Here is a 20442-nt window from a genome sequence, read left to right on the forward strand (position 1 = left end):
TTATTTTCTCTATATTTTATTCCTTTTTCGGATGCCGTATAGCGCAGAAGTGTTTCGGTACACAGCCACTTTGCCGTTGCACTTCGCGTGTTGTTTCGTGACGCCGGAACCCAGAAGGACGTTATTATCGTATTAGATTACAACAAATTAATTCGTTCTCTGTGTTTCTTCTCTCTCTCTCTTTTTTTTTTTTTGGTTTCCTTTCATTAGTATTATTAAACATTTTTGTGCATTCTTGAAATATATGTAGTGCTGCAAGGTGTATGGTCGTCAAACAAATCGATTGTGCAAATGTGCAGCATTTATACTTCTGTAATGGGACGCAGTTCTAGGTTAATAGATTCAGTTAATTAGATGTGAAAACGCGAAAATTTCGGGAAACTAAAATCACAACTTCGATACGCGATATATTATACATATGTGACAGTATTTAAGATTTAAAGATAACGTAACGATACAATGAAATTAAAGAAAAGGATCACTAAAGATAAAACGAGTGTCTTGTTTTCTTTTCTATAATAATTGTGATAAAATGAATATCTCGGATTCCAGACGAATACTATAAAGGAAAGACCATTTTGGAAGGTGCTGTTTCACCCCTTAGCGACAGTCAGCTCGGTTTCCTTGTGACACAGTTCACTTCTCTGGATTCCGATAAACTGCCTAGCAGAAGGTTATAAATCGAAGAAGAAAAGGGAGAGAAGATGGAAAACAGCATCATATCGGCCGTTTCCGGGCCCTTTGTTGATCGCCACGCCTCCGAAACTGCGTTTGCGCGTGACGATTTGCGCAACAGTTGGAAGTTGGAATTTTGCCTCGAAATAGCCTTAATCTCGACGAAAATAAGGAGAGCAGGCTGAGCAGAACTGCAGCGGTTATACTTTACCCTTTTCTTTGCGAACATTGAGCGCATCATCTGGTCGAGAAAAGGCCTATCTTTCTCAGGTTGTGCTGCATACGCATGTGCTTCGTTTTTCCATATTACACGTATTTATTACATACGTTATTGATCATTTGATACCTTATTTATATTCATTTTATGACTATAAGTTCTCTGATCTTTTTTGTTATCGAATATTTGAAACGAGATCTTGGAGTTTCGAGTTCACATGTGTAACAAGGGAATTATTCTTTCGCATAAAGTTGAACTTTATTACGGACGGCAATCAGACCCAATCAGTACGGCATATTAGAAGCGTATGCATTTAATGTCGCGTATAAAGTGCGTCGATCAGAAGTCCAATTTTGTAATCTTGCTGTGCATATGAATGCGTGCCGCTGATAAATTGTCCTTCATTTGGACCAGGCTGAGACTTTTCAAAAAAGTACTATTTCATTTATTCATTATAAACAAATGAAGAAAAAAATATCAATCATTACATTTTACAATATGAATTTGTGCTTTTTGTGTATTAATGTTGATGTTAAAAAGTTGTTGATAATTTTTTATTTTATTAATGATACGATTTAATATTCGTAATTAATGTTGGTTCGATAATTTTGCTACAGTTACTGTTTTTTATATATTTGATTATCTATCCCAAGGTTTAAAGTGAATTAATGTAGAATAAGTTGAATGCAGCTGCGTGTTTTTGCAATGTGGAAAAATTATGGAACCATCAACCTTACACGGAAAGACCATTGTACCTGGTCCCAGGGCTACTATGCGATACGACCGTCTGTAGGAAGGGTAAGAGATATCCTCGACCTTGAGGTTTGTACCAGCCAATCCCAGGCCTTTATTTCCTAGCAGTAGGTATGGGATTGGTTAAATGTTCTCCACGGCACTATTGTATTTCCAAGTGCTTCCGGTTAAAAAGACAGATTTCCGAAAAAGCAAGTATATACCTGGTAAGTCGATAGAACACGTAACGTCGATTTTTTCTCTTCTCTTTTTTTCCATTTCCGTCAATGCACTATCCCTCCAATGCACACTGCTGGCTAAACAGCGTGAAAAAGTAATTATCAACTCGCGATAACGAGTCAGCAAACGGATTTTTACTCAATCTTCCTTCCTGTATGAAAACACACGTTCGCCTTTGCAAAAGGTACACGCGATTCGCAATGAAGAACAATTTACTTGGTTTTGATTACACATTGTTCGACCATGCGACGAAACAGCATGATCGGATTTACCGTGGCTGTGTAGCACAGGGAACTCATCATTGTCAGAAACGCTGCGATCAATTAGAAGAATGCATCTCAAGAAAGACCATAATACGACAATTATTCTGAAACTGAACTGAAAGTTAGTCCCTGTGACACACAGTCGAACGTTGAGAGCATTTGGTATCAGCCTTTGCTGTGGTGCTCGTGTTACATCTGGCTGCGATACGTTACATTGGACCAGCCGATCTTTTACCCATTTCTAGTTCACATACTTACATATAGGTATACTGCACTTCAGTTCTCCAAGCCTCTTATCTTTGTTGGTGTGCTCGATAAAATCCTTACACAATTACTCACAAAATTCAAGGCGAGTATTTGTGTTTAGAATAAACGGGTCCCTGCTGCACGAATTTTGCAAGCGTAAAATCACTCCTACACAAAGCACTCTGTATGTCGCATTGCATTTCAATACGATCGTTTTGGTTGTGTTTTTGTTCAATCGGCCCCTTCTCATGGATCAAGACCTTATCTTTTTGAAAGTTCTGGGAATAATATTAATCTCGCATCGAATATGTAACCCTATTTAATTCAGGAACTGGCGGAAACTTTCGAAAGACAATCAATAGCTTCGTCTGGCACTCTGCAAAGTAAACGTTTCGAGGATGTTGGCGAATGAAATTAATGATCTTCCTTCAATCTCGGTTGATTGCAGCCCTTTTCCCTCAAATTCGTAATATTCGTATCTTATAATATCTCATTCTTCATTTTACTAAAATTTGCAACAAGAATTTTCATAGTGACGGTATAGAATTAATCTTTCGGATGTGCTGGGGAATAAGATGTATTGCGTGTATTTACTAGTAACGTCGTACCATGCAGTATGACCGACCGTTCCTAGGTAACAGGTCTTTAACCTATGTATCTGAAAACGTTGAGAACTGCAAACAATCGGGCGGAAAAATAAGAAGAAAGGATATTGAACTTTTTTAAAATTTTCGAAGAATTAGAAATACGTTAGACGAAAGGAAAAAAGATATGCGAATATTTGATGGTTGAGAAAGATGCATAAACTTGGTATGTCAGTGATACGTTTGATCGCATTCATGCTGGAGCGTAGGCTTATCTCGGGACGTGTACGGGAGGATGAAATTATTCAGCCGGTAACGGCAGAGACTGTACCGAGGCCGCGCTACACTTCTGAGAAAATAAATTCTCCCGCGCTTCTTCAGTGCCCGTAGGTTCGCGTTGCCACTTCCTTCGTGAATTCTCTTCCTCGAAGATCGAGTTGATTCGAATAGCCAACCTTCCCTCTGGGGACCATAAGGGGACGAGGCTCTCTCGACTGCGCAATTCTCGTTGCAGAAAAAAAAGTAGAGACGCTAAAAAAGGTAAAAAGGAACTGAGGCGAAGGGGATATCGAATTTTTTTGCGGCCCCTCCTCGCTTTGCGCCTATATTGATTTTTAGAAATTCCTCGCGAGACGGTTGAACGCGAATGTAGAAAGGAGTGAGCGAGCGAGCGAAGCGAACCGGCGAAGGAAAGAAGAAAAGAAGGAGAGGGACGAAGCAGCCGGAAAAGATTCGCGGCCCTCGAGCCATCGCGCGTTCTAGGGCGGTGCAACGCTGTTTTACGAAACCTTTTAGCGGGCAATGTCCGATAGAAACCGAGAGAACGTAATTAACTTGGAACTTATCAAGCCGAGAAGCGTCGCGTGTTTTGCGTCTTCGCGAAATGTCTCAACAGAATAATTGTCTGGAGAATACTCTGTCACGTTTTGACACAATTCGAACTTATTTTATATTGCTCTACAAGCTGATATTTACGAGCACGTTCGTTATATAATTCATTAATAGATACTCTTACATTTTTCATAAATTCTTTCAACGATTCATCTGCTCTACATTCGACTGCCGACTTTTCTACGTTAGTGAGAAGATCGGTTAAAAAATCAGAAATTTGAATAATAGTAATATGAAATTTAAATTTAAATTGGGAACTTTCAGCGGGAAATCGAAAAGCTCGTGAAACGACGAGGGAGAAAGTAGAGTAGGAAATGTTCGTTCGATAATTTATTTTCTATGAGTATATAATATAGCGATGATGTATAAAAACGGAAGCCAAGAACGTTGCACGCGAACTAGAGAAGTTGAAATGAACCGTTAAAAGTTCCAGCGGACGAAACGTGAAATAATGGTAGGAGGGCGATGCGTGCGTGTTCGTAGGTATTTATAAGATTCGTAAGGATGTTTACGGCATTTGTTTCTAACAGCGGGAAAATTCCCACCCATATTAGACATAATGCGAGACGGCCCTGCTTATAGTCGAAAGCAATCGAAGGTAGTCGAAGTCGTCCGAGGACAGTGGAAAATAGTGGGATGTTTCCCCTCTTTCGCTTATGACCATCCCTCAACCCCTACCATAGCGCACATCCCTTCCTTTAGGCTCGATGTATCTCTGTTTCTCTCATACCCGTTGACGGTTCTCTCAGTCGCTTCCTTCTCCCTCTCTGTCTCGCTCTGACTGGCTGTAATCTCCCTCTCTCTTTCCTTCCGTCTTTGTCTGTCTCTGTTTTTCCTTCTTGCTCGTTCAGCTCGTTCTTAACGTCAAACCACTTAGGGCCGCAGACCTCGGCAGTCAGTCGATCTTTCCTAGCAGCAGCATTCCGGCATTTTCCACCTGATCGCGCGCGGGCGGTCCGGTAAACGCCATTTTGTTCGTCACGTCTGATCGTCACGTCTCCTCGTTAGAGAGAGGAACCTCGTGCGTAGAACGTTTGTATGTGCCGCGCACCCTTCCACGCCCCGTGCAACACCTGCGTTATCAAAAACAACAAACGAACGGCGACGCACTTTGTAACACACGCGCGCGGTTGTTGTGTGGTGCGGGTGGTTTACTTTTCCCTATTCCGTGAAACCGACAACCGGGCATTGGGAACGAAAAAAGACACCGGGTGTTGTTTTTCCGTTGACGAGACCCGCACGGAACGGAGTGCGTGACCCCGCGTGGTGTTTTCTCTCTCTGCTCTCCACGTTATTCTTCCCTCGGTCACCACCACGTTAAGGACCTCGACAACGCAGTTAACCGATACGTGAGAACGTGAGTACGCACTATATACTTTATTAGATTCACGCGCATTTCGACTGTCTTTCCGTCTATCACGCACACGGTCCCAACGTTAGATCTTGTTTTTTCCTGCCTGCATGGCATCGTCTGCCATGTTAGACCGGCGTCTCTTTCTCTTTCTCCCTCTTTCTCGTTGTCCCTCTCTTTTTACTCTCTCTCCCTTCTCGCGCCGTCCCCCTTCCTCGTGCTTCGTGTAAACGCGCTCTCTCCCACCTCCGCTCGTATCTCGACAGGAGCGTCGACATGAATTTTCCGATTGCGAATTTTAATGTTAATATATAATGACGGTCGCAGTCACGATGTTGATGACAGTCATGCTGTTGGTAAGGAACGACGACGACGCCGCCTGTCAACTAACCTCTTGCCTTCATTGACGTGCTGCTCCTGTATTTTCGCTGTTTGTATAATTCGTTGCGTGTTACGTATATGTGCTACGAGCAGCCGACGATTGAACAAAGAGTGCTAGAGAGGGAAAATAAACAGGAGCGAGAAAGAGAAGAAATGAGCACGTATTCGTAGGACAACAAAAGTTAATACAAAACATCGTGCCCCCGTAATTCTACGCGAATGTACATGATTTCTTCGACCTTTTTTGTCTGTTTTCGAAATGATACTCTTCGCGGAAGCCGTGTGTACTTTTCAGAACAGACATAACCTTAAACGATCGAAGAATGAATACATACACCTGACCGGTTTATGTGTATACCTTTGAAGGCATAGGCGCGGTTCTTAACACGACGATTCAGCACGTGTGCACGCGCGTTCGATGCTCCAAGATAGTGCATCTAACTGTAACCAATCAAAGCAACTGAAGATTTGTTTATTTCGCGTGCTGGCGCAAAAGCGCGGGAAGCGGGAGGGTTTGAATCGAACCGCGAGACGCAACATTTTTATAATCGACGCATTCACGGCACTCTAAAAATCCTCTAAAAGAAGCATTTTACGCTTCCAAACAGAAATTGCGTCTCTAAATTGCGAAATTTTGAATCAGAATGATTTCAAAATGACTCATCATTACGAATCAGATTATTTTCCATGAATAGTGCCGCGTAGTAACCGAGGACGATAGTTAATTCTATGCTTATCTTCACGCGGAAATTTTTCGCTCTAGGAAAACTTCTAATCAGTTTCGCCGTTTTTGCAAAAACCAAACCGCTGTTGCAACTTTTATAACAGCCCGATATCGCGTTACGCGTACGTTTTTCATTTTTTTTTCTATTTCTTTTTTCTTTCTCTTTTTCTTTTTCTTTTTCTTTTTCTTTCTTTCTTTCCTTTCCGCGTGACGTATATTATGTTCTCGTGAAATCTGATAGAACGTTAAATGTCTTTTTGCGCGGACGATCGGCAACGCTGTACTTATCTTCGAAATACACTTTGTCGCGCACAATCGAAGAGCGAAAAAGAGTTTTATCAGAGGAAAAATTGAATCGCGCGTCCATTCCCTTGGCTCGCTCGTTAAAACAGACGTCTACGTTACGCGTGTCGTTTTTTTGGGAAACAGTAGAAAATTATGAAATCCTATTATGCGAGGCGTATTTTTCATACGTGCTTCCTTTTTTTCTCCGTAGGAATTGCATTATCTCATTCGCGTACCTCGCCTCAGTGGTTCCATTGACGGTGCGTCATAGCGAATTATTAAACTCTTCGAAAAAGAGCAATTACTTGACGTCATTGCAGACACGTGGAGCAGAGCGCGTTAGTCGTAGTAATTTATGTCATCGCCGGCGCGGAAATGGGTTTTTCCAAAAATAAAATACGACCGAACCGATCGTTGTTCGGCGACACATCGGAAAATTACCGATTGACATCATCGAATCTGTGCATTTTTTTTCAAAATACTTCTGAAGTTGACCGTGGGAAATCGACACTTTTCACGTCTTCATGAATTTTTATGAATTTCTTCTTCTCTCTGAAATAATAAAGTAAGCATCGATTGCGGTATTTGCATCGAGAAAAGGAAACGTAGCTAGAAGTGCTTCTGGCGTTTTCACGAATCGATTTCATGATCATTTTTTATCTTTGTAAAAAGTCGCAACTATGCAAATAATAAAGTTGAATATAAATTGCATTCACCAAATGAGAATATAAATATCGTCGTTTGTTCCTCTTGTGTATGTTTCAGACGAAACGAGATATATCATTTTCTGAAATCAAGTGAAATGATCGCGTAATTTTGTTATATTCGAGCTTTACGGGGTCTGTAAGTTTAGTAAACTCTGATTCCATCGTATAGTTAGCTCGTTAGCCGTACTTGTCTGCCATCGAGATTAGAAGAAACCGACGAACAACTTTGAACATTTGTATTTATGTCCTCGATGTTTATTATAAACGCCCTTTCTTTTTTCACCGTCTCAACGTCGACCAAAATTACTCATCTATTTTTCTTGTTTTCAACATGGTTTCACACGACCGTTTCGCATATTTTTCCATCGATTAGTTTGAATATTAAGCGGCTAGCTACGTCAAAAATCAGTGGGAAAAAATTTCCCCGGCGAGTAATAGCGAGGAACGTGTGGAAAGAAAAAAAAATGTGTTACGTTGTCGATAATTGCAACTATGATACAATAACAGTGTAGTAGTAGTAGTAGTAGTAGTGGTAATAATAGTTACTGTGAGGATTCAAAGATCGATCATAAAAAGAAGCACGCAAACACAATTTGATTGATCGATAAGAGTAAAAACGATATGGAGAACTCACGCAGCCATGTGATTTCGTTGCATGCCAATGTATTATGGGCTTTGATTGTCAGACTGGTATAAACCTGCTGTTACGTTTTACGCACTCCTCGACATCAAAAAGTTTGCCAGCGATCCGACACGGAAGGATCTCGCGAGAATTTGGCAACCATTATAGTAACGTCGCAAAGAGACAATGAATTGTTTATTCCAAATATAAAATTGTTCCAACCTTTATTGCCAGTGAATAACAAACTATGTATTTATATCGATCGAATATATATATACCAAAGAGTTTATAAAATGTTCAGATATCTGTAGAAATCCTTTACAAATAATATACTCATGTAATATATAATAATAGTAATAATATAATATATTTATATAATAAAATTGAGAAACGATGTTAATAAGTTCTGGTTCAAATGTGTTGTACCTTCTACATACATCTTCAGATTAGTTTTAAATTTGGCATGATTATTAATTAATTTGTTGATATAATCGTGACGGCCGTGTTTCATAACGATGCTAATGAAACTTCAAAATGTTTCATATAGATGAACATTTTCTATGGTAAATGTTCCATTGTAGATAGATGCAGTGTCTCTGTGAACATGGTGGGGATAGGAGTCAATATCGAAGATAAGCGTGCGAACGTCTTGACTCGGCCTCGTTCAATCTTTTTCCGTGCGTTGAAAAATGTGTTTTCTCTCGGTTGCTCGCGGCCAGCTGCACCGATCTTCCCTCTCGCGTGTATATACGCGTATTTCTGTAACGGGCGGGATAGTGACCCGCGTAAACGTTCGAAACACTTGATATCATTTGCGTCGCCTTTCGTCCCATTGTTGAAAACATCGCACCGACAGATAATTAGCTATATCGTTTCTCTGTTATCATTTTTATTTGTCGCGAGTGCATATACTTTGTTTCGCGGTATTGTTCGTGTGTAAATATTAAACGAAATGCGATATACTCGGTGCGCATCAGCGGTCCGTTACGGGCATATGCACGTAGGGAATTTTCGGTTCTTAATTTCCGTCGACGCGTGCGAAACTAACGCTGTAAATATTTGCATCGTTTCTATTTTTTTTCCCCTCTCGTATGTATCTTAAATTGAATTTTCTAACCTGTTTAAGTTCTAATATTACAGGATAATTTACGGTAAACTGCGTACTTCTCGAACGTCCTCGACACGTTTCGAGTATTGCCATTTTTTCTTCGCTTTTTTTCTTCCGTCTCTAATGTTAACTTGTAAGAGTGATTTATACTTTCGTTGTTACCAGCATCTTTTTCCTGGTAAATACTAATAATCCGTGACGAACGCTGGTCACCAGTTTTGTTTCTAAGGCCGCAAGAAGCTTAGATCTTTTTTTCCACTATAATTTCTATTTACTAGGAATTTTCTGTTTCGTCGAAATGAAACCGGTTAACTATCGTGCGTCACAGAGATGTTTTGAAGTCGGTAAGAAAAATATAAACTTATTCAAAAAGCTTCGTACTTGTTATATCATATCATGTGTAATTCATCAGTTTTTTTTATTAAGAGCGAATTAATTTTGTACGCAGTACAGTGACAGTTAAATTCTTTCTGGTGTTTTTAATTCGCCGCGATCGGATTTTTCTGCTTACACTAAACTGTCTCGTTTAGATTTTTTAAAGATAGCAATTATTATATAAACAGCTCATTTACACGTGTCGTTTTATTTCTTTAAATATCGCTGCAAGCGACGTCGTTGAGTAATTGAACAGCAATACGTATACTGGAACTTGTTACATTAAGAAATTGGTCGTAGACGATAGGGTACTTAAGCATCACCAGTGAATTGTCGCTTTGGACGAAAGGCCGTAAAACGCGGGAGATGATGAAACCGAGCGAAAAGTAGATCGAATTTCAAAACACAGCTACTGTCGTCGGTTTGGTTTTCTCTCCATCACGGTGCGTCCGGACAAAAACTTCAAATTCCGTAGCGAGGTAACGCCACAGGCGAAATTGTCAGTATGATTAATACCGACGAAGGCAAAACTAACGTTGGCGTGGCCACCTATGGAAAAGTCGATAACTAACAAAAAATAGTGCCACAGAGTGTGGAATCAAGAGAAATTGAGCCGAATCATGAGTCGTTCGTCAATTTATGTACGCGTGAAAGTTAGTATCGCGCGCGCGCGCACGCCGCTAATACTTTTTTCGCCATAGCGAAACCTCTGGAACGGTTTTCAATTTATTTCATGGATTTCTCTCCTACTCGTTTAGAAATATCATCGCACGAATATCAACGTAGATTATTCTTTTTTTTCCTTTTTTTTTTTTTTTTTTTTCTTAGGCGATGATTGAACGTATAGGGAAAAAAACTGTTTGCAAAGTAAAATTTCTAAAATTATTGCAATTTAGTTCTTACAAGATGGCAGAGAAAGAAACCTATTTGCACAAAAAGAGAAACGGATGTGAAAACGGCGATAGGTGTTTGAAGTTGGAGAATAATTAGTCCTTTTGACTCTACGATTTCTAGATTTTCCATAAAATTGTCGACGGCTATACGAGAAGCTTTCCCACGTGTTTCATGGAATTCCACTTTCACACGGTATAATTCCTTGAAATGATACTCGTGCGTGTTGAATGAGTAGAATGAGTAGAAGAACCGCGGAGACAATTAAACGTCAATAAGATAGTGGCGCGATGCGCGAGTAGGGAATAAGGTGTCGAACCGTCTACCCGAGAAACGTGGCTAATCTCCGAGAAGGAAGAGAGAACTCTCGGGTTGTTGCATGCTCGAGGATGTCACGATGCGCCACGGAGAAATCTCTTTGATTTTCACACGTTGCGTCCAAAACAGTATTCAAGCGACGTTCGCACGACGCGGCCGCAAACCGAATTGATTTCCCCCCTTCTTTTTTTTTTTTCTAGCTGGTCCTGCGTTTTTCAATCTTTTCTCTATTCCGTCCTATTTTCTTTCATTTATATTTTTACTCGTTTGTTTCTTCCGTTCTACGACTTATTTATCTTTGTTCTTTTTTCCTTTGTTTCTTTAATTTGCGAAACCCACCGATAAGAGTGATTCATGGATCGTAAAATACAAATTATCGAGTACAAAAACTTTCCTGCGAACGAAACAATATCGGATGGCACCGTGTACAGTTTTATACGGCAATATACACGAGCCTCCTTAGTTAACCGTGAAAACAGCAGTTTCATTATTTTTTTCTGCCGTCTTCGTTTTTCTTCATTCAGTCCCAAATATTTAGTTATTCTCTCGTGACAGCCTGTACGATATAACTTCGCTCATAAGATAAGAAATACGGGTTATTTCGAGTATTTCAAGGATTCCTGTAGAGTAGGATTTCGCCATAAAATTACTGGCAATAGCGCAAATTATTTTATGTCAGCGCAGTTTTCTATATGGAAAGAAGGGTAACTTATACCTCTGGAAAGATTCTAAAGCCGAGGTGTCAAAGGAGGCCACTTTAGAACAATAAAGCTCAGGACTAAAGCTAGGGAATAATCATGGCCCTATGACGTGCTATAAAGCGCACCAGAGTCTCATTGCTTACCTATTTGACACGCACTTCTCGTACTTCTCTGCTGTCTTAAACAAAGAATTCTCTTCGGCGTGTCGGGGGAAAGGGCAGTTTTTGTTAGGAAAGTAAGGGAGATTCGGGGAAAGAGAATGGAAAAAACGGGAAGGAGAAAAGGAAAATGTCGTTAGTTATTCCATAGTATTGTTGCGTTCGTTCGAAACACAGGCTAAAGAATCTTCTACTTAAAAGTTTCGTAATTTCAGCAGAGAGTAAGTTGCCGTGAAAAGGTTTTCGGTGAAATTGAATTAATAGGTCCTCCATGACTGGAGGTCAGAAAATAATTGTAAACGAAAGAGAAACTACGTTCCCTTGTATTTCTAGCGAAACTTTTGCTTCAAGTGCTTCTAATTGTTATTCGAAGAAGGAAAATTCTGAGAAATTCATAGATCGCATCGTGTTATTCTTATATTATATATACGTACGTATCTTTCTTAGATAAAGGAGTAAGAAATCGGAAAACGAGTATGTATATTTCAAACGCGTAGAAAATTCTGGTTTGCTAGTAGAATAGGTTGGAATAGGTTCTCGGAAACAGATACCCGAAGTCAATCTTCTTTTTATCGACCAGTTAGTTCGTGCACGTTGAGGTGCTTATTAACGAGTCGAGGAATCTCGGCTCCTTATATTTTTTCTGGCATAGGGAGAGGAACGGAAGAGTCGGCGATTCGCACAATCCCATACGAAGGAATAAAAAGGAGCGACCCTCGAACACAAAGGTGTTCTCCCTGAAAGTAACCACTCTGGCAGATCGTAAAACCGAAAAAAACTGCGAGTAAAAGTTACTACGTGTCCTTGCAAGTTCCTAAACTTCGCTATCGAACAAAAGTACGAAGCTCTTTTCCTAAAAAAAAAAAAAAAAAGAGGAGGTAAGGGGGAGAATAACGATTCCACTGTCTTCGGTGAAATCAAGGTAATATTTCGAGATTTAAGGTAAAGTTAAAAAAAAAAAAAAAAAAAAAAAAAAAGGAAGAAGCGTTCGTGGAAAAAAGTGAAGGGATTACAGATCGTAAGAAGTCAGTTTCGATTTGATCGTGACTCTTCTATAGGCCTGGAAATCGACTGGATTCGCTGGCAAGCGTAGCTCGTTAGAACGTTTGACGACATAATTACAAAGGATCGATAATAAGAAACGCGAGCAGCTTCCTGTAGCGTAGTGAGTCGGTCGCTTTTGCACCGAGATGCCACGGCACATTAACCGAGCAGCTTGTGTCGCGTTATTAAACAGAAGCAGAAGATCCTCCTTGAGCATGGAGGATCGGTTTTTCCGCGTAAAGTACCGTTGATAATGGAACAGATCTTGAAGGGGTTATTGTACGGCTGGATGGATATGGCGATGATATCGAAATACACGGTTTGTTCTACCAAGGAAAGAAACTGATGGACATCGTGGCACAACTTCTGCCACGTAAATTCACGATATTCCTTTGAATTTCGATCGTTTTCCGAAACAGTCTCGTACTTTGTTTAAAATGTCTAATTCCAGTTAAATGTCTACCTCCGGATAGTTTCTGACGCGAGAAACGTAAAAGCGTGAAAAATCGAATCAATTTCCGAGAAAGGAAACAAGCTCCAAAAAGCCATGGCTCGTACATATTTCAGCGAGCTGCTCGAGTCGCAGTCAATGGAAACGTCCATCGGCAAACGTTCCGCCTTAATTAAACCGCTCGATGGACGCGGTGTTTCGCAGTATCGTGTCGTTGTAAACGCGTGTATCACGACTTTTATCGCGAGTCGAAATTGAAACGACACCGCGCGCGATTATACGCGGTAAATTGAATCCCGCGATCCCGGGATTTTTCGAAAACAGACGCGCGGAATCGACAGGTGCTCGCATTCGTTCCAAATGAATTTCATGGCGAGCGATAAACACGTCGATCGCCGTGATTTCGCGCTCCATTTTATTTATTTGTTTATTTAAACGAGTGAGAAAAAGCCGCGGGTTACAAAAAAAAAAAAAAGAGAACTACGGCATAAAACGCGATTCGATGAAACCATTTTGTGCGTTAACTGGAAAGCGCTGTCTTGAAGGAAAGTTTCATCTTTTTACTGTTAATTGCCCCTCCCTTTTTTTTTTATATAAGAATTCCACCGAAGTTTTATTCGAGGGATTTCATCGAAATCTTGATTTCCGCTCTATTGAAAGTTTGATATACAAAGAGAAGAAACGATATTTTTCGAAAACGCCTATTCAGATGTCGCAGATTTTCGTCCTTAAACGACATCGACAGCCGAGTGGAACAATTTTCTCTTTTTTCCTATTCGAGGTAGCCGCGAGCTGGCTCGCTAAAAGCAAAACTTTTCCCATTTAACTGGTACCACCTCTCACCGGCTCGTGAGGGAGACGTAATGCCGTAAGATTTATAGAAAAGCATGCCGAGGCTGATTTTTCGAGATAATAACTTCTCTCTTCCGCGACTGTTTGCCGATCGCTACGCAGACGTTTTTCTTACTTTTGAAGGGGAGGGGCGAGGGGGCGGGAAAGCCGTCGAAAATCGGACTTGCAGAATTTTAACCTTGTTTTATCTTAAAAGGCGAATAGCCTTCCACCGCTTGCCTCTCAGACATCTTTCTTCCCTCGAATCTCGGACACTTCGTTTCGAGCTTCTGCAAAGTTTCCTCTACTTGGTTACTTTTTCTCGAGAGATTCGTCTCGTCTGAAACACGAAACTCAATTCGACATCTATCGGAGCTGGTCGAATGCAAAATCTCGCAGCGTTTCAACCAGCTAGGTAAATTGCAAGTCCAAAAGGAAATCAGGATGCGAGAATTCTCTTTTTCCCTGATTCTTCCTACAGTCACGATCGCAGAACGAAAACACGATAAGTATATATATATATTTTTCTTGATTTTCTGGTTTTAAGTGTTACTATCCTGTAAAACATAGATAAAATAAGATTTATATCGCGTTTCTCGCCTCCACTCCTCAATTACTGAGAAGAAAGCCGTGCAAGCGTCAAGTATTCCCGCGAAAGTAGCATTTATAATTACACCGATAATTACTGAAATTTCTTTCGAATATGCTGGACAGACCACCGCCGATGAATACCGACAAAAGTCTCGGCGTCGGCTATTAAAACGGCAGCAGGAAGGAACCGTCCACGAAATAACTTTTATTACTGAATCAAGTACGCAGAAACTTGATAATCCTAAGTAAACAGAGGGTTAAGGGTCGCGTTTCATGCACAGAGAAAGACCGAGAAAGAAGGGGAGTAAGTATAGGATGGAGGAAGAAAGCGAACGAACGAAGGAAAGAGAGTGAAGTGGTGAGCGTAGAATACGTGGGACATGGGCCGGTGTTTGTGCGTGCTTGGGGTAAAAAGCCGCGGAGGGGGTGACTGTCGCGAGAATAGCGAGGTTGCGAGGGAAGACAGGGGGTTGCATAGGCTTCGATGGCTAAGGGACGTATACAAAAGTATGATAAAGGGGTTGGCTGGAGGGGTGGATCGCGGAAGGGGTGTTCTCGGTGACTCGTCGGAGAAAACGGTGGGGATGGCGCGGCGGTGCGATGGGGGGCAGCCCGGTGACGGTGCGCTAGGTGGTGGAAGTGGAGAAAAGGGATTGTTTGAGAGCATCGACGACCAGACGGGGCCACTTGCCTCCGTTCGACACCCTCTTACGCGCCTATCCGCCCCGCCCTGCCCCGCTCCCCACTGACGTCACGGACCAGCACACTTTTAAACGAATAATGCAAATTGATTTTGCGATTGTCGTCGCCGTCTACGCGGCTAGATGCCGAGCACCGATGCCTCTGTCGTGTTGAAAGACAGCCTTTGTTCCAGCCACCTGGAGAAAACTGTCTCTTCTCTCTCTCTCTCTCTCTTTTCTCTAAATGCCACTCTATGTCTAAGTACGGCTAACGAAACTCGTGTTTTTTTTTTTACTTCACCCTCTAATAAACCGATGCGAGAATTTTCAATCGGATCGTAGGGGAAATCCATCGGGAATGGAATTAGTAATTACGTACTTGGAAATTATATGTGCTTTGATGCGTATTCTCCTCGAATTTTGCATATTGATGCGTAGCTCTTTGCTTTACGATTTTGTTTGAAAAATTATTTAAATCAGTCTTGACTAATCACTGTCACAGTAAGATATGGACAAATTATATAGAATTTTTGGATGATAATTCCCAGTCTGAGGAAGTGCAATTATAATATGTTGAATTGACATCGCAATTTACGTAGCTTGATTATGTGCAAAGGGGGAATAGAAAATCCAGTAATAGCAGGTTTCCTTAGTAAAGGTCAAAATGTCATGGCACTTCCGAGTACTACGGTTACAAATACATATGTACGTCAGTAACTTTTCACGACTACATCATTTTATACTTTTTCTTTTTTTTTTTTTTTATTTACTTCTCGACAACTTCATTGTTGAAAGCGCCATGTGTAGATTGTTCCATTTGCAATTCTAGTGTTTCTTGCTCGTAACAAATACAATCGACTTTTACGTTTATTCGTGCATTGTTTGCGATATATGTATGGTAGACTGTAGAGCCCTGGAGAATCAGCGTGACAATATTTGCGGACAGACAGGACGGACAACCTCTGTAGAATCACGCAATTAATTTAGCGGTCTCCAAGACAAATTTCTACCGATTTACTATTTCTTCTTGTTTAATCGGGATTAGATTAGTCACGAAACAAGAGAAACGCATTATAAGATTAGCAAACTTGGATGATATAATATTTTCCACGTTTTGATCGATGTGTATCTGGAATTTCCTGCATTTCTAGGAATATTTTCATGCATATGATGACACTCGCGACCTTCGATCGACCCTAGCGCATTCACAGACTGGATTTGCACGCCCGCCTCGGAACGACAAAGAGGGTACAATCGAAAAGGCTTGCCGAGACGCCATTATCTGCTCGTGTCGCGTCAAAATTAAAATTTATATGGTGTACGGCGAAATGGTGCGATGCATCACTTCGAGCTCGTGTAACGATGGACAAAAGAACCAAGCGAACATGACAAAAATTCTTTATTAGGTCTGGAGGCATTGGTAATGAGAATTTGAAAGCATCGCGTGAGATCATTCTGCCCCCTTTAATCAAGGTATTCTATTCTAGTATTTTTGCATTTTTCAGGATACGCTCAGGCTGCTACGTACTTGAAATATTAATGAACGAAACTTAAAGTTTTCTTTAGTTTAGAAATGGCGGGTGGAAATTGCGACGATTATAATTTGTTCAAAGCTTTCGCACGTCATGCTTGAATAAAAATTCGTATACGGTAGCCAGTACACACGCATGAAGCATTCGTTCAAAAATCAATTTAGCAGAAGCTGGGTGGCACTTAGCTGTGCATTTCGATCTCCAGTTAAAAACATTTTCATCCGGTGTAAATAAATTTCAGTAAGTTACGCGTACCTGAGCTGAAAACCAGATAGATCGACCACGAGTCGAGAGTCATAAAGAACGGAAAAAGACTTGACAAAATGACGCTGGGACGAGTGTCATCGAGTACCGCATACGATGATCGCTATAAACGAGACTAAATTGTACACTCGTTTCGAGCACGGTTTTTGCGAGCTTCGATTTGATTAATTATTTAAAAATCGTCGAGATACTAGGACCGTTTTAAAATCAACTTTTCCATCACCAAACGTCGACGATGCAGGAACCGACGAATGATATACAAATCGCGTCGCTGTTAACGCGTTCCGACAAACGTTCGTTATCGTATTCCCGATTCGATGTCTCCAGAAACAATGTCGGATCGATGATACGACACGTTGATTACATTAGGTTGTCGTATATGAAATACCGCTTCTCTGAAGTTTCATTTTGATAGGCCTAACGTCACTCGCTAAACTTTATCGAAGAGTTTTTTCACGACGTCTTACGTTTTATCTTCCTAATATCAGATCTTTATAGTCGTATGAAAGTACTACTAAACGATACGAAATTTGATACTTTGATACTTGCACTTAATTAATTAGTTTGTGAACGCTATAAGAAATACAATGACGTGGCAATACTTTTTGTATCCACCGTAGAAATGGCGCAACTATCATAAGATTCGAGTCGAAACGTTATACGAAACGTTGTGCGTTCTCGTGTTCGGTGAAAAGGTATCTTATAATCATTACACCGTGTGTCTCCCGTGTCTGTCCGCCGTTAAAAGCCCTCCGTTTCGCAATTCCGCGAACGCCCGTCGCTCACTTTCCTCGATCCCTTCGGAATTTCAAGTATGCAATAATTTAATCCTTGGCCGTTCCTTTATTTCCGGCGCGGCAGAGTAGAAAGGTTAAATAGATTAATTGCTTAGGTCGGGATCGATTGAATATGACAGAGGGGTGGTTCTCTTTTCTCTACCGCCACCACCGCCGCCCCCTCTTTATTCTTTTTTTCCTGCGCCTGGAAATTGCTATCGCTTTGAGAATTAAACCTGGACTCGGTTCACTCGCTGCGAACGAACAAAAGGTAGTAGGGGGGGGGGTGGAAAGGCGGAAAGACGAGGGAAGAAGACTGGTGAGGGGGAGGGGCTGGGAGAAGGCGGTAGGACGCCAAAGGGGGCAAGTGGGGGAAAGCCATAACGATGATGCTCGTTATTCGAAAAAGAAAGAAGAAAATATATCGCTGCCGAGGACTGTGATGAACGAGAAAGCAGAAGGCTGCCTGATATCGTTTTTTCGCTTTAATAAATCCCTCCTCCCCCTCCCTGTGCGCTTTTTACTTCTACGATTTCATTCCCATGGCTTTCGAACGGGTCGACTACGGGGTTACTACACCGAAACCGCCGCAAAGAGTCATATCCATCGAGTCGCATTGCAGAGTCGTCGTAAGAAAGGAGCTGCCTCCCTAATCAAAATTCCTTTCCGTAACGCGATAAGATACGTCGCGCCGCGCCGTTTGGTAAACGCGTCCTGTCCTCAGAAATGGAACGCCATCGGTTCCCCGCTTCGTCGTCACGCTTTATCGGAAGTTTCGAAAAGAGTTTCCTACTGGTAGCTCCATTTTTTTGTTTGCAGAAGCTTTGTGTAACCGTATGTTCGAGGCTTTTGTAGCTCATGCAGTAATTCTTTTTTTTGCTTCCACGTGTATACACGAGATAATCTACTAATGATTGTGATAATGGTGCAGAAGCGTCACTAACGGATTTGTTCTCGGTGAAAGGACAAGCTAAATAAAGCGAAAGAAGGGGAAACAGTCTGCTTGCTTAATTGAACGGAATGGTCTTAACGTAACTCCCCTTGTTCGAGCGAAAATTGCGAAGGACGGTATTATGGTCTCCCAAATTTCACGTTGATAACAAAACGACCTTTAAATCGATCAAATAACGTCGATGGTTGCTTGGGCTATACGGGTAGTTTCGTTTCCCTTCTACGACGCCTGTAGGGTTTCTCTGGCACACGAAAGGGCCGGGAGCGGGACAACGCTTCACCACGACGAAATACAATCCCAAAGAGAGAAGAGCTTCTTTCCTGTACTTCCACCCGGAAGTCACACGCGCACCGCACCGGCAACAAGATACCACCGATCCATAGCGTGTTGAACTTATACTCGCTTTTTATTTGTCTCTGGTAGAATCGAAACGAACTTTATACTCCCTCGTAGCACATAACTCATAGACGTATTCTTGGAAAGCATGCTTGCCTGAAAATGTCTCTTTGTAAAACGCTAAGAAACGTAAGTGGAATAAAAAATCTACGCTTTTCGGTGTAAAAGGCGCATTAATCCGCAAGTGGAAAAAAAGTATAGACAGGATTGTACGTGTGGTGGTAAAGCACGAAGTATAACGTTACAGGCCAACGTGCAGAGTTACACGGGCCACGCAACCTATACAGATCGCGCTGTTCGTGTAATACGAAACTGCAAGTAGTTTCTCCGCGAGTTCGTGACGATTAATCGCCGTCACGCACACCACACCTATCTATCGATGATTAACGACCGGACAATTAGTCGATCCTATACGCTTGTTTATGGCCCGAAAATTAGTTGTACGCGTCTTATCGATGCGATCGTTCGCGTTGCGTCGCATCGGTGATTCGGTAATTACGAGCCTCATGGAATTCCGCACACACACACATACATACCCGCCCCCTTTTCCACCCCTGTCCCTCTCGTCCACCCTCTCTCTCGTTGCAGACCTCTCGAAACGAAGAATCGATCCGCCGTTCGCGTCTCTCGGTTCGCTCCCCCTGAAAAAAGGAGGCAGAAGAATCGAAGAAAAAAAAAAGAAAAATGAAAGAGAAAGAGAGGAGCGGACGGAGTAGGAGGAAGAGCCGTAGTCGTAGGAGGGACGGGTGTCGGCCGTGGAGTTCGGGGGCTCGAGACTCGGGACAGAGCAAGAGAGAGATAGTGTAAGAGAATGAGATCGAAGGGGGAAGGGTATGGAGTAGATCGCGAGTGAGCAAGAAGGTGATACGTAGTATGTACTCCTTCGAGCCAGTGCAAGATGGATTTCCGCGAACTTCGAGCGGGCCTTAACTCGCGAAAAATGTCAAAGTGAGTAGAAGAATAGGTGGTGGGCAGGGGCAGCAGGGGAGAGAGAAGAGTAGGATAGGAAGAGAGTGAAAAGGGTGACTGGTAGGTGAGGTAAAGGGGCGTAAAACGAAGCGTCGTCGTCGTCGTTGCTCGCCGTCGCCGCCGCTACCACCGTCACATCTACGGTGCGTCCGTTGTCCGCCGTTCGCCGTTCCCCTATATACGTGTATCCGCGTGCTTAAGATCCAAAAGCGCGGCTGTCGAGGAGACGAAGGAGTGGGGATAGTCTCGTGGGGAAAAAGGCCGCGCAGAAGGAGAAAGAGGGAATTGCATGACGGAGGGACAGAGTCGATGGAGGGGATGATTGTCAAAACAGGGCTGCAAGACGCTACGAAAAATGTTCGTATTTATGGCACTATTTCCGCTGCTTCGAACCCCCAACCTCCGGCCTGGATCACCCACCCCCTCCCACCTTGTGCCTCGCCTTGTCTGGCCTCCTCGCGAAATCCTCTCTTCCCCCGTTTCTTTT

General features: G+C 42.0%; 1 protein-coding gene across 2 annotated transcripts in view; it reads left to right on the forward strand.

Moving 5' to 3' along the window:
* Nucleotides 1-5060: 5060 nt before the first annotated feature.
* Nucleotides 5061-20442, forward strand: part of LOC126924950 (uncharacterized) — an 80598-nt gene continuing 65216 nt past the window's right edge. For both annotated transcript variants that reach the window (XM_050740008.1, XM_050740018.1), the window contains exon 1: nucleotides 5061-5205. The gene's annotated coding sequence lies outside the window, so the exon portion shown is untranslated. The remainder of the gene's footprint in view (nucleotides 5206-20442) is intronic.

This window comes from Bombus affinis, chromosome 15 (genome assembly GCF_024516045.1).
Source record: "Bombus affinis isolate iyBomAffi1 chromosome 15, iyBomAffi1.2, whole genome shotgun sequence".
Taxonomy (NCBI): domain Eukaryota; kingdom Metazoa; phylum Arthropoda; class Insecta; order Hymenoptera; family Apidae; genus Bombus; species Bombus affinis.